At 40.0% G+C, this 9,564-nt stretch overlaps 1 pseudogene; it reads right to left on the reverse strand.

The window, feature by feature from the left end:
* Positions 1-4,077: 4,077 nt before the first annotated feature.
* LOC100339024 (uncharacterized) lies at positions 4,078-4,727 on the reverse strand (annotated as a pseudogene).
* Between the last annotated feature and the right edge of the window lie 4,837 nt (positions 4,728-9,564).

The raw sequence follows: 9,564 nt of genomic DNA on the forward strand, positions 1-9,564 counted from the left end.
CATGCCTTAAGGGCTGATTCTGAGGCCAGAGTGCTGTTTAGGACATCTGCCATTCTATGGGTCTGCTGTGTATCTCACTTCCCATGTTGGATCGTTCTCTCCCTTTTTGATTCTATCAGTTAGTATTTGCAGACACTAGTCTTGTTTATGTGATCCCTTTGGTTCTTAGTCCTATCATTATGATCAATTGTGAACAGAAATTGATCATTGGGACTAGTGAGATGGCATTGGTACATGCCACCTTGATGGGATTGAATTGGAATCCCCTGGTATGTTTCTAACTCTACCGTTTGAGGTAAGTCAGCTTGAGCATGTCCCGAATTGCACATCTCTTCCCTCTCTTATTCCCACTCTTACATTTAACAACGATCACTTTTCAGTTAAGTTTCAGCACTTAAGAATAGTTGTGTATTAATTACAGTATTCAACCAAAAGTATTAAGTAGAACAAACAAACAAAAAAATACTAAGAGGGATAACATATTAAATTTGGCTTTCTGCACAGGCCAAATAGATGAGTTGAAGGTGGATTTGGTGAGAATCACCACCCTGAATCCTTCAAGTCCTTATTGGTAATATTAATCTCTGCAACTGCTCTAGGAATGCAGCATTACTTTTGGTTTCCTAGTTTCCTAGGAAGAGGGCTGTTCTGGTAGATTCCACATGACCCTTCCTACCACTGTAACCCTTGTTCTACAGGTCGGGAAAGGAATGTGAGTATTCTGCCAGTTGCTGAATATTTCTATTACACTTATGTGTTCTGAAAGTGGTGAATAATGGGAGGATGGATTTGATAACAACTGGACTTACTGTGAGATATACACGAGCTAAAACTCAATTGATCATCTGACTTCCATAACCCCCTACTCTGACGGGTAGACCACAGTAAAGTTCTGGGTCCCCTAGAGTTACTGTTAGTTCAGACCCAGTGTATATTAATTCCTCAAGCCTGATTAATTCCTTTTCTCCAATGTATAGTCATCCTAGTAAAAACTCTATGTCCCTTTGTGCAAGGCTGGGAGGAAATTAAACTCATTTTTTGGCAGTGTACCATTTCTCAAAGATGCTTATTCTTCCCTCTATTCAAGTGATGCTGAGTCTGAAAACTTGCTACAGTCTGAGAATTGATTGAGAAGCCATTACTCTGTTTTGGTGACTCTGTGCACTTGACTTACAACTCTTCTGCTTAACATACATCAAGTCAGAATTCAGTTGACTTCACATCTATTTCTCTTTTAAGGACACCATGATAAACTAGCCAATGCTATAGGCCTTTGATTCTGTGAGTCAGATCATTCTGAGCACTTCCTTGACCTAGTTGTACATTACAGTAATCATGGCCACCTTGTCTTTGGTGATTAAGTGTCACCATGTGACCTCTGCTGCCCTGAACTCCAGTAGCCCTACTACATTTAATAATCTTAGTTCAGTGACAGTAGACCCCATTGTAATTCTTGGCCTACGAAGACAGACCAAGGAGCTACTCAAGGATTCTGGGACCCCCCCCTCACAAATTTATTCCTCACAGTCACAGAGGAAGATATATTCTTTGGCCTCTACAGGGGTGATGGAACAGATCTTACATGAAATATCTATTCTACAATTCTAATCATTTAAAGTTTGATTCATAATAATCCAATTTTATGTTCCTTCTACCATTATCTCATACCACTAATAACCATTACTACACATTTTCCTCCAACTATCTCTATAAATTGGAACAATCACACAGTTCTTTTAGACTTTAGCATTTACCCTCATGTGTCACACTTTTTTTAAAATAAGACTTTATTTTCTAAGATTTATTTATTTATTTGAGAGGTAGAGTTACAGAGAGGCAGAGGCAGAGGCAGAGAGAGAGAGAGAGAGAGAGAGGTCTTGCATCAGCTGGTTCACTCCCCAAATGGTCACAACAACCAGAGCGTGGCCGATCTAAAACCAGGAGCCAGGAGCTTCCTCTGGGTCTCCCACGTGGGTGCAAGGGTCATTACAGTTTCTTTAAATCTTTGCCTCAAGGTAAAGTAGAATTAACTTCAGATGGGTGGAAGTTTGCTTCTACAGGCAGAGAAGTCTTGACTAAATTTAAGAGTTCAACATTCCACGTTCATCAGGATCTGTTCATATATGCCCATGTCAATTTTGATGATCCCATTTTTTCCCAATCAGTGTTCTCACTTTAACAGCAGACTCCATGCAAGGTTAGGAATCCTATTTGTGTTCAATTTAGCCACTCACTGGATAAGCCACTATATTAGCTCTGGGACTGAAGATACGTGTTTCTTTTAGAAACTTTCAAGTCATTTATGCACCACTTGATCTGGAAATTTGAAACTTTATTCAACATTGTTCAGCACAATTAGGCGCAATGAGACAATCTCATTATACTCATTCATTTTATAATTGTGTTCTAAGGTATCAAAATACATTCTCCCAGAGCCTTGCCTTTTACATAATTATTTCTTTGAGAGTATCCATTACTGATATTTTCTATATTGACACATGACAGCATGGACTATCACTACCTCTTTACTACTGGAAACAGAGTCATCATTGTTCTCAAACCTAATCAAATTATAGAATCAATTCTAGAATTTCTAGAAATTCCAGAACTGAGCCAGAAAATTCATCCTAAATATTATGTTCCTTATAGGGCCAGCATTATGGCACAGTGGGTTAAGCCACTACATGCAATGCTGGCTTCCCATATGGGCACCAGTTCATATCCTAGCTGATCAGGCCTACATTCCAGCTCCCTGCTAACGTGCCCTGGGGAAAGTGGTAAGATGACCCAAGTGCCTAGGCCCCTGTCACCCATGTGGGAGACCCAGATGGAGTTCCAAGCTCCTGGCTTTGGCATAGCCTAGCCCAGCCATTTCACCCATTTTGGGAGTGAATCAGCAGCTGGAAGATTCATATTCTCTCTCTCTTTCTCTCTCTCTCTCTCACTGCCTTTCAAGTAAATAAATAAATCTTAAATATATATATATACACATATATATAATGTTCTTCTATAATGATTATTGCCATCAGAATCAATATCAGCCACGATTCTCCAAAGAAACGGGACCAATAGGAAATGAATTTTTTTGTTTTTATTTTAAATAATCACCTCATGTGATTTTAAAGACTGGAATGCCCAAAAACTAGTATGGAAGAAGATCATGACAGAGTCTTAGGTAAGAACTGGTGTGGAAGTCTTGAGTCTGAAATCTGTAGGGCGGATCAGTAGCCTGAATCAGGATTTCTATGTAAAAGTCTTGAAGGGGAATTCCTTCTTTTCCTGGAAAATTTCAATTTTTGTTCCTAAGACCTTCTGCTGACGGGATGAGGTCTACTCACACTGTCAAAGGCAATCTCCTTTACTTAGAGTCAACTAATTATAAACATAAATCACATCTACATAAATACCTTCAGGGCTAGCGCTGTGGTGCAGCGGGTTAATGCCCTGACCTGAAGCACCAGCATCCCATATCGGCACCAGTTCGAGTCCTGGCTGCTCCTCTTCTGATACAGCTCTCTGCTATGGCCTAGGAAAGCAGTAGATGATGGCGCAAGTCCTTGGGCCCCTGCACCCATATGGGAGACCTGGAAGAAGCTCCTGGCTCCTGGCTTCAGATTGGGGCAGCTCCAGCCATTGCAGCAAATTAGGGAGTGAACCATCAGATGGAAGACCTCTCTCTCTCTGCCTCTCTTCTCTCTGTGTAACTCTGACTTTCAAATAAATACATTTTAAAAATTTTTAAAAAAATACTTTCCACTGGGTTCTAGTCCCAGTCAGGGCACTGGATTCTGTCCCGGTTGCCCCTCTTCCAGGCCAGCTCTCTGCTGTGGCCCGGGAGGGCAGTGGAGGATGGCCCAAGTTCTTGGGCCCTGCACCCACATGGGAGACCAGGAGAGGCACCTGGCTCCTGGCTTTGGATCAGCGCGGTGCGCTGGCCACAGCGCACCAGCCGTGGCGGCCATTGGAGGGTGAACCAACGGCAAAGGAAGACCTTTCTTTCTGTCTCTCTCTCACTATCCCCTCTGCCTGTCAAAAATAAAATAAAATAAAATAAAATAAATACCTTCAAAACAACATCTAGATTAGTGTTTGACTAAAAAATATGGCATCATATCTTTTTTTATAAAAAAGATACACATTGTAGACTTTCTAAAATAATCCAACTGGGCAAATAAGTGATTTCAGGAGTCTTGTGGCACCATTACAGAAATTTAGCAACAGTAAAACTTGCCTGTGAATGCTAAGAGAAGAGACACTAAGGTCTTTGAATCACTCCAGCTGATAAAGGAAATATTCAGTAATCATAGCACTCCGCGTGATCTTAAAGCCATCCTGGTGCATCTAACAGTCCTTATATAGCATGTTTCTGTTGGAAAGAAAGTGATCAGAAAGGCCTCAAGACTGACACAGCTGAGTAAAAAGGAACTGACATTCTGGAAATTCTGCCTCAAGTTTGATTAAAATGAAGATGATAATGTTTCACTCGTTTTCATGTCTTGAATCATGGCAGAAAAGATGCTACAGCCAACTAACATGTCTGCCTGAGCTATGTTACTAATAAACACTGTAGTGTATTTTCTAGATAAAAAAGCTGATGTCAATATCAGTGTGACCTACAGACTGGCAAACAATCCCAGAAGAGTGGTGATGATGTTTGCAGAAGGTAGAACTAGATAATGGATGTATTTGAATGTCAAGTACCTTCAAAGATCTTTCATATGGCCTTGACTTTTAAAAAAAAAAATACTAAATTGGACAGGATTCCTACAGTAAAGCAGAGAAAAAAGTGATATAAAGATATATGCAAAAAAACAACCTAAAGTCAATTAAAACTATAGCTTGGGTGGCAGGCATCCAGCCCAGTCAGAAGGCCACTCTGGATGTCTAGATCCTGTATCAGAGCTTGGGTTTGAGTCCCAGCTCTGCTCCTGATTCCAGCTTCCTGCTAATGTGCACTTTGGGAGGCACATTAAGTAACTGCATCCCTGCTACCTTCAGGGGAGATTCAGATTGAATTTCTGGTTCCTGGTTCCTGGTTTAGGCCTGGCCTAGTCTCAGATGTTGTGAGCCTTTAAGAAGCAAAACAGCAAATGGGAGATCTCTATCTCTCTCATTCCCTCTTTCCCCTCTCTCCTTCCTTCCCTCATTTCTCTCTTTCTAAGAAATAAAATATATTAACCTTTTTAAAAAATACTAAGATTTGGTCTCTCTCCATTTTTCTCTGTGTCTCTTTCTTTCAAGTAAATAAAAATATATTGTTTTAAAAAACTATGATTTGGTCCAATTAATTCATTTTTTTTCAATGTGTTAGCAAGCCAACATGCTAGTTATCTTTCCATGGTTAGACCTGATTTCATTTTAGAATTTATCTTGTGGCTTGGTGGCTAAAGCAAAATATACATTCTGTTTTGATGTTTTCTACACATAAACTGATGGAATTATTCATTTTCATCCTGCCGGTCTGATTATTTACTTTCAGCAAATAACTAGAAGAAAATTTCCTACTCAGATATATGTTTCATTATCAGAGGAAAGGACTGGGATAGGTATTGGGTAAAGGAAGGATAAGATTTCTCTGGGTCAGTGCACTAGAAAAGTTCTTGGTGTAAAATGAATGCATGAACAAGAAACTTGAAACGTGTTCTTCCTTCCTCTAAGCCAAAAGCTCTAGTCAAAATTACTAACTAGCTGTTCCAAAGCCTCCAAATAATTATTCACCTTGGCATTTTTCACATTTGAAAGTGACATGTTTAGAACATCTCCTCTGCTTATCAAAATTCTCTTTTGTGTCCTGAGGTATACAGCCTGTGTGAGGTAGGTATTGAAAACATCATTGATGTATTGAGCCTTCTCATGAGGAAAGCAAAAATCAAAGGTGGCATACCTCACACAGCACATTCTCTCTCTCTCTCTCTCTCTCTCTCTCTCTCTCTCATTAGAATATCTGGGAATATTTAAGAAGACATGGTGAATGTTAACTTTGATTTAATGATGTCTCAAGTTAAATGTGGCAAATTGGAGGGTGAATGACATAAAACTTGAAAAGAGCTATTATGAGGAAGTTTCTACTTCAAAGAAAACTATCTTATGTTTCTGAAAAGTATATCAACATTCTGGCCTGCTAAGATTTACTAGCTAGATTTTGTGATGTTTCACATTAATAGCCCCATCCCTGACAACTGTACGCAGTTAGTTAAACTGTTTAAAATCATCATTGTTTTACAATTTATGACTAAGAAAGAATACCCACAAGAGTCACAAAATCAAGTACCCTGAAGGCTCAGAAAAGCAATCTAAATCCTTATTTCCAGTGAAGAGCTGATAATCAGCTTCAGTCTGTCACTGCTATTAAATGGTATTGTCATCATAGCTTTTCATTTTCCAAGAGCTAAAAGTCAGACATTTAAGTGAAATTCCTCACTGTTTTAATGTAGACAATTTTTAATTCATAACGGTTTGCTTGTTTCTTTGTTTTGTTTTAACATCATGTAAAACAAAGTCCATCTGCCACTTTACAATTTTTGAGTTGAGTCCTGCAAAGGTCATACCCAACAAATCAGAAAATTATGGGCCAATATCCCTGATGCGCATTAGATACAAAAATCCTCAACAAAAATTCTAACAAACCAAATCCAACCGTGTATTAAAAGGATCATATATCACGATGAAGTAGGACTTATCCTTGAGAAGCAAGAATGGCTCATGAGTTTTAAAAATGTTTTACTGAGTCCTGTGAAATGTAAGTACCATTATCCCCATTTTACAGATGATAAAACTAAAGCTCAGGTAAAGTAACTAGACCAAAGTTATATACAGCTAAGTGATATAACCATAGAATCCTGGCTTACCTGACTACCAAACTTCTGCTTTTTCTTTCCTAACATGTTTTTCCAAGAGTCAACAGGAGCTAATATTTGGATCTCTTTTATTAATGTGGAGTCATAGGCTGGGATACCAACACTCAAAGAGTAAAAAGGAAAAAAAAATCACACTTCTATTTTCTTCCCTCCCTAGTCTTGAAGCCCTTGATGTCTGTTCTCATTATTGCTACTAAAGTAACTTTTGAGATAATTTTATCATCTTTATTTTTTTTTTTTTTTGGACAGACAGAGTGGCTAGTGAGAGAGAGAGACAGAGAGAAAGGTCTTTTTGCCGTTGGTTCACCCTCCAATGGCCGCCGCAGCCAGAGCGCTGCGGCCAGCGCACCGCGCTGATCCGATGGCAGGAGCCTGGTACTTATCCTGGTCTCCCATGGGGTGCAGGGCCCAAGCACTTGGGCCATCCTCCACTGCACTCCCTGGCCAAAGCAGAGAGCTGGCCTGGAAGAGGGGCAACCGGGACAGAATCTGGCGCCCCGACCGGGGACTAGAACCCAGTGTGCTGGCGCCGCAAGGTGGAGGATTAGCCTAGTGAGCCACGGCGCCGGCAATTTTACCATCTTTAAAAATATACCAAATCGCATACAACAAAGGACTTGTTTGACTCTGCTTCCAAATCCCAAGTGAAGTATTTAAATTTTAGTCCTTCTCCCTAAAGCAAACATCTTGAAATAGTTTTATTACTCCTATTCTGGATAAGAACCTGATATTTTCCATTTTCCTCTTTGGATAAATTGCTTATTAACAACCAAGATCGTATCAGAGCCAAGTTGTTAGGCAGCCTTATTAGGGAACTGATTTTGTAGGCAAGCCTTCCCGGAGTTCTCCCTCCCTATCTCATACTACTGCTTTTGTAAATATATAAGTAATAATTTTTAATCATTAAGCCAATCCAGTATGTACTATTTTCACATGTCAATCAAAAATAAAAATAAAATTGCCTGACAACGCTCCCTCAATTTCACTGTGGGTGCCATCCCTTCTAACCCTCTCCAGGACCATACTCTATCTGACAATCCCCTCCATTCCTTCAGCCTATAAAACTTCTCAACTCTCTTCCAGCCTATAAACCTAACAAAGAAACTTTCTATGTCTCCATAGCTCCTACCTTCCATCTTCCTACATTTCTCCTCTTTGAAACAAATATGTGAATAGACTTGTCCACCTGCAGTGCCATTACTTCCTCATCTTCCATTTTCTCTTCAGTCTATGCAGTCTTACTTCCACCTCCAATATTCCGATGATACTCCTTACCTCCGCTGTGGATGACCGGCCAAATGCAATGTATTTTTCCAATCTTTCCTTTAATAGACTTCCTTTTATTTTTTTGGACAAGCAGAGTGGACAGTGAGAGAGAGAGACAGAGAGAAAGGTCTTCCTTCGCTGTTGGTTCACCCTCCGATGGCCACCTCGGCCGGCACACTGCGGCTGGCGCACCGCGCTGATCCGAAGCCAGGAGCCAGGTGCTTCTCCTGGTCTCCCATGGGGTGCAGGGCCCAAGCACTTGGGCCATCCTCCACTGCACTCCTGGGCCACAGCAGAGAGCTGGCCTGGAAGAGGGGCAACCGGGAAAGAATCCAGTGCCCCGACCGGGACTAGAACCTGGTGTGCCGGCGCCACAAGGCGGAGGATTAGCCTAGTGAGCGGCGCCGCCAGCCCCTTTAATGGACTTCTTTGTTTTATTTGACAGTCATGATTTCACCTTCCTTTTTGATACATTGTATCCCCTTAGTTTCCATAACAGCACATTTTCTGCTTTCTTCATTGAGTTTTAATCTTTGCCTGCTCCTGGAGATGTTGATGTTCCTTAGGATTATATCATCAGTCTACTTCCTTTATCTAACTATACATTATATATATATATACATTTATATATATATATATAAAAACTATGCTCAAGCAAGGTCTCCCTTTTAAGCTTCTGTGTTCCTTCTAGATCTCTCTACTTCGATGCCCTAAAGATACCCAACCAGAGAAACATGAAAGTCACTTCTGACTCTGCCTTTTATCGCCTATCTAAGATCATATTCAATCAAATTCCTGCCAACTTTACCTCCCTCATACAAATTCTTCCTTGCCCTGGTCACTCCCTATGTTCTTTCTACCTTTACTTTCACTACCTTTTAGGTTCAGGATCTCACTCATACCTGGGATCATTGCAACAACTCCCTGTCTGGTTGCTTGGAATCCAAAATTGTCCCATAACCTTCAAATTGAAGTAGATAAATAGATATACTGAGGAGATAGATTGCCATGGTTCAAATCTTAAGTCTCTCCCTTATTAACTGTGTAATGTAGGACAAGTTACTTTTGCATACCTCAGTTTTCCCACTTATGAAGTAAAGATATAGGACCTCATAGAGATGCTGTGAGGATTAACTGTGTTAATATAGGTAAAAAGAATTGAATTACCTGACTTATGGTAATGTGCTTTTAAGTTCTCTTCCTCAGTTAAACCGAAGCAGGGTGGGAGGAAGAGAAGGGGGAAAAGAAGGGAATATCATTATGTTCTTAGAATTGTATCTACAAACCACAACAAGCCTGTTAACAACTAATTAAAATTAAAATTTTAAAAATTAAAGAAAGAAAAATAAATAAATAGGAAAAAAACCTTCACTTTAGCAGTGGCCATCCAGAGAGATAATGCCTTAATACATAGACTACTAGATTAATGCTACTGAGCTTT

The sequence above is a fragment of the Oryctolagus cuniculus genome, chromosome X (assembly GCF_051225735.1).
Source record: "Oryctolagus cuniculus isolate XC-2025 breed Fujian yellow rabbit chromosome X, ASM5122573v1, whole genome shotgun sequence".
Lineage (NCBI taxonomy): Eukaryota > Metazoa > Chordata > Mammalia > Lagomorpha > Leporidae > Oryctolagus > Oryctolagus cuniculus.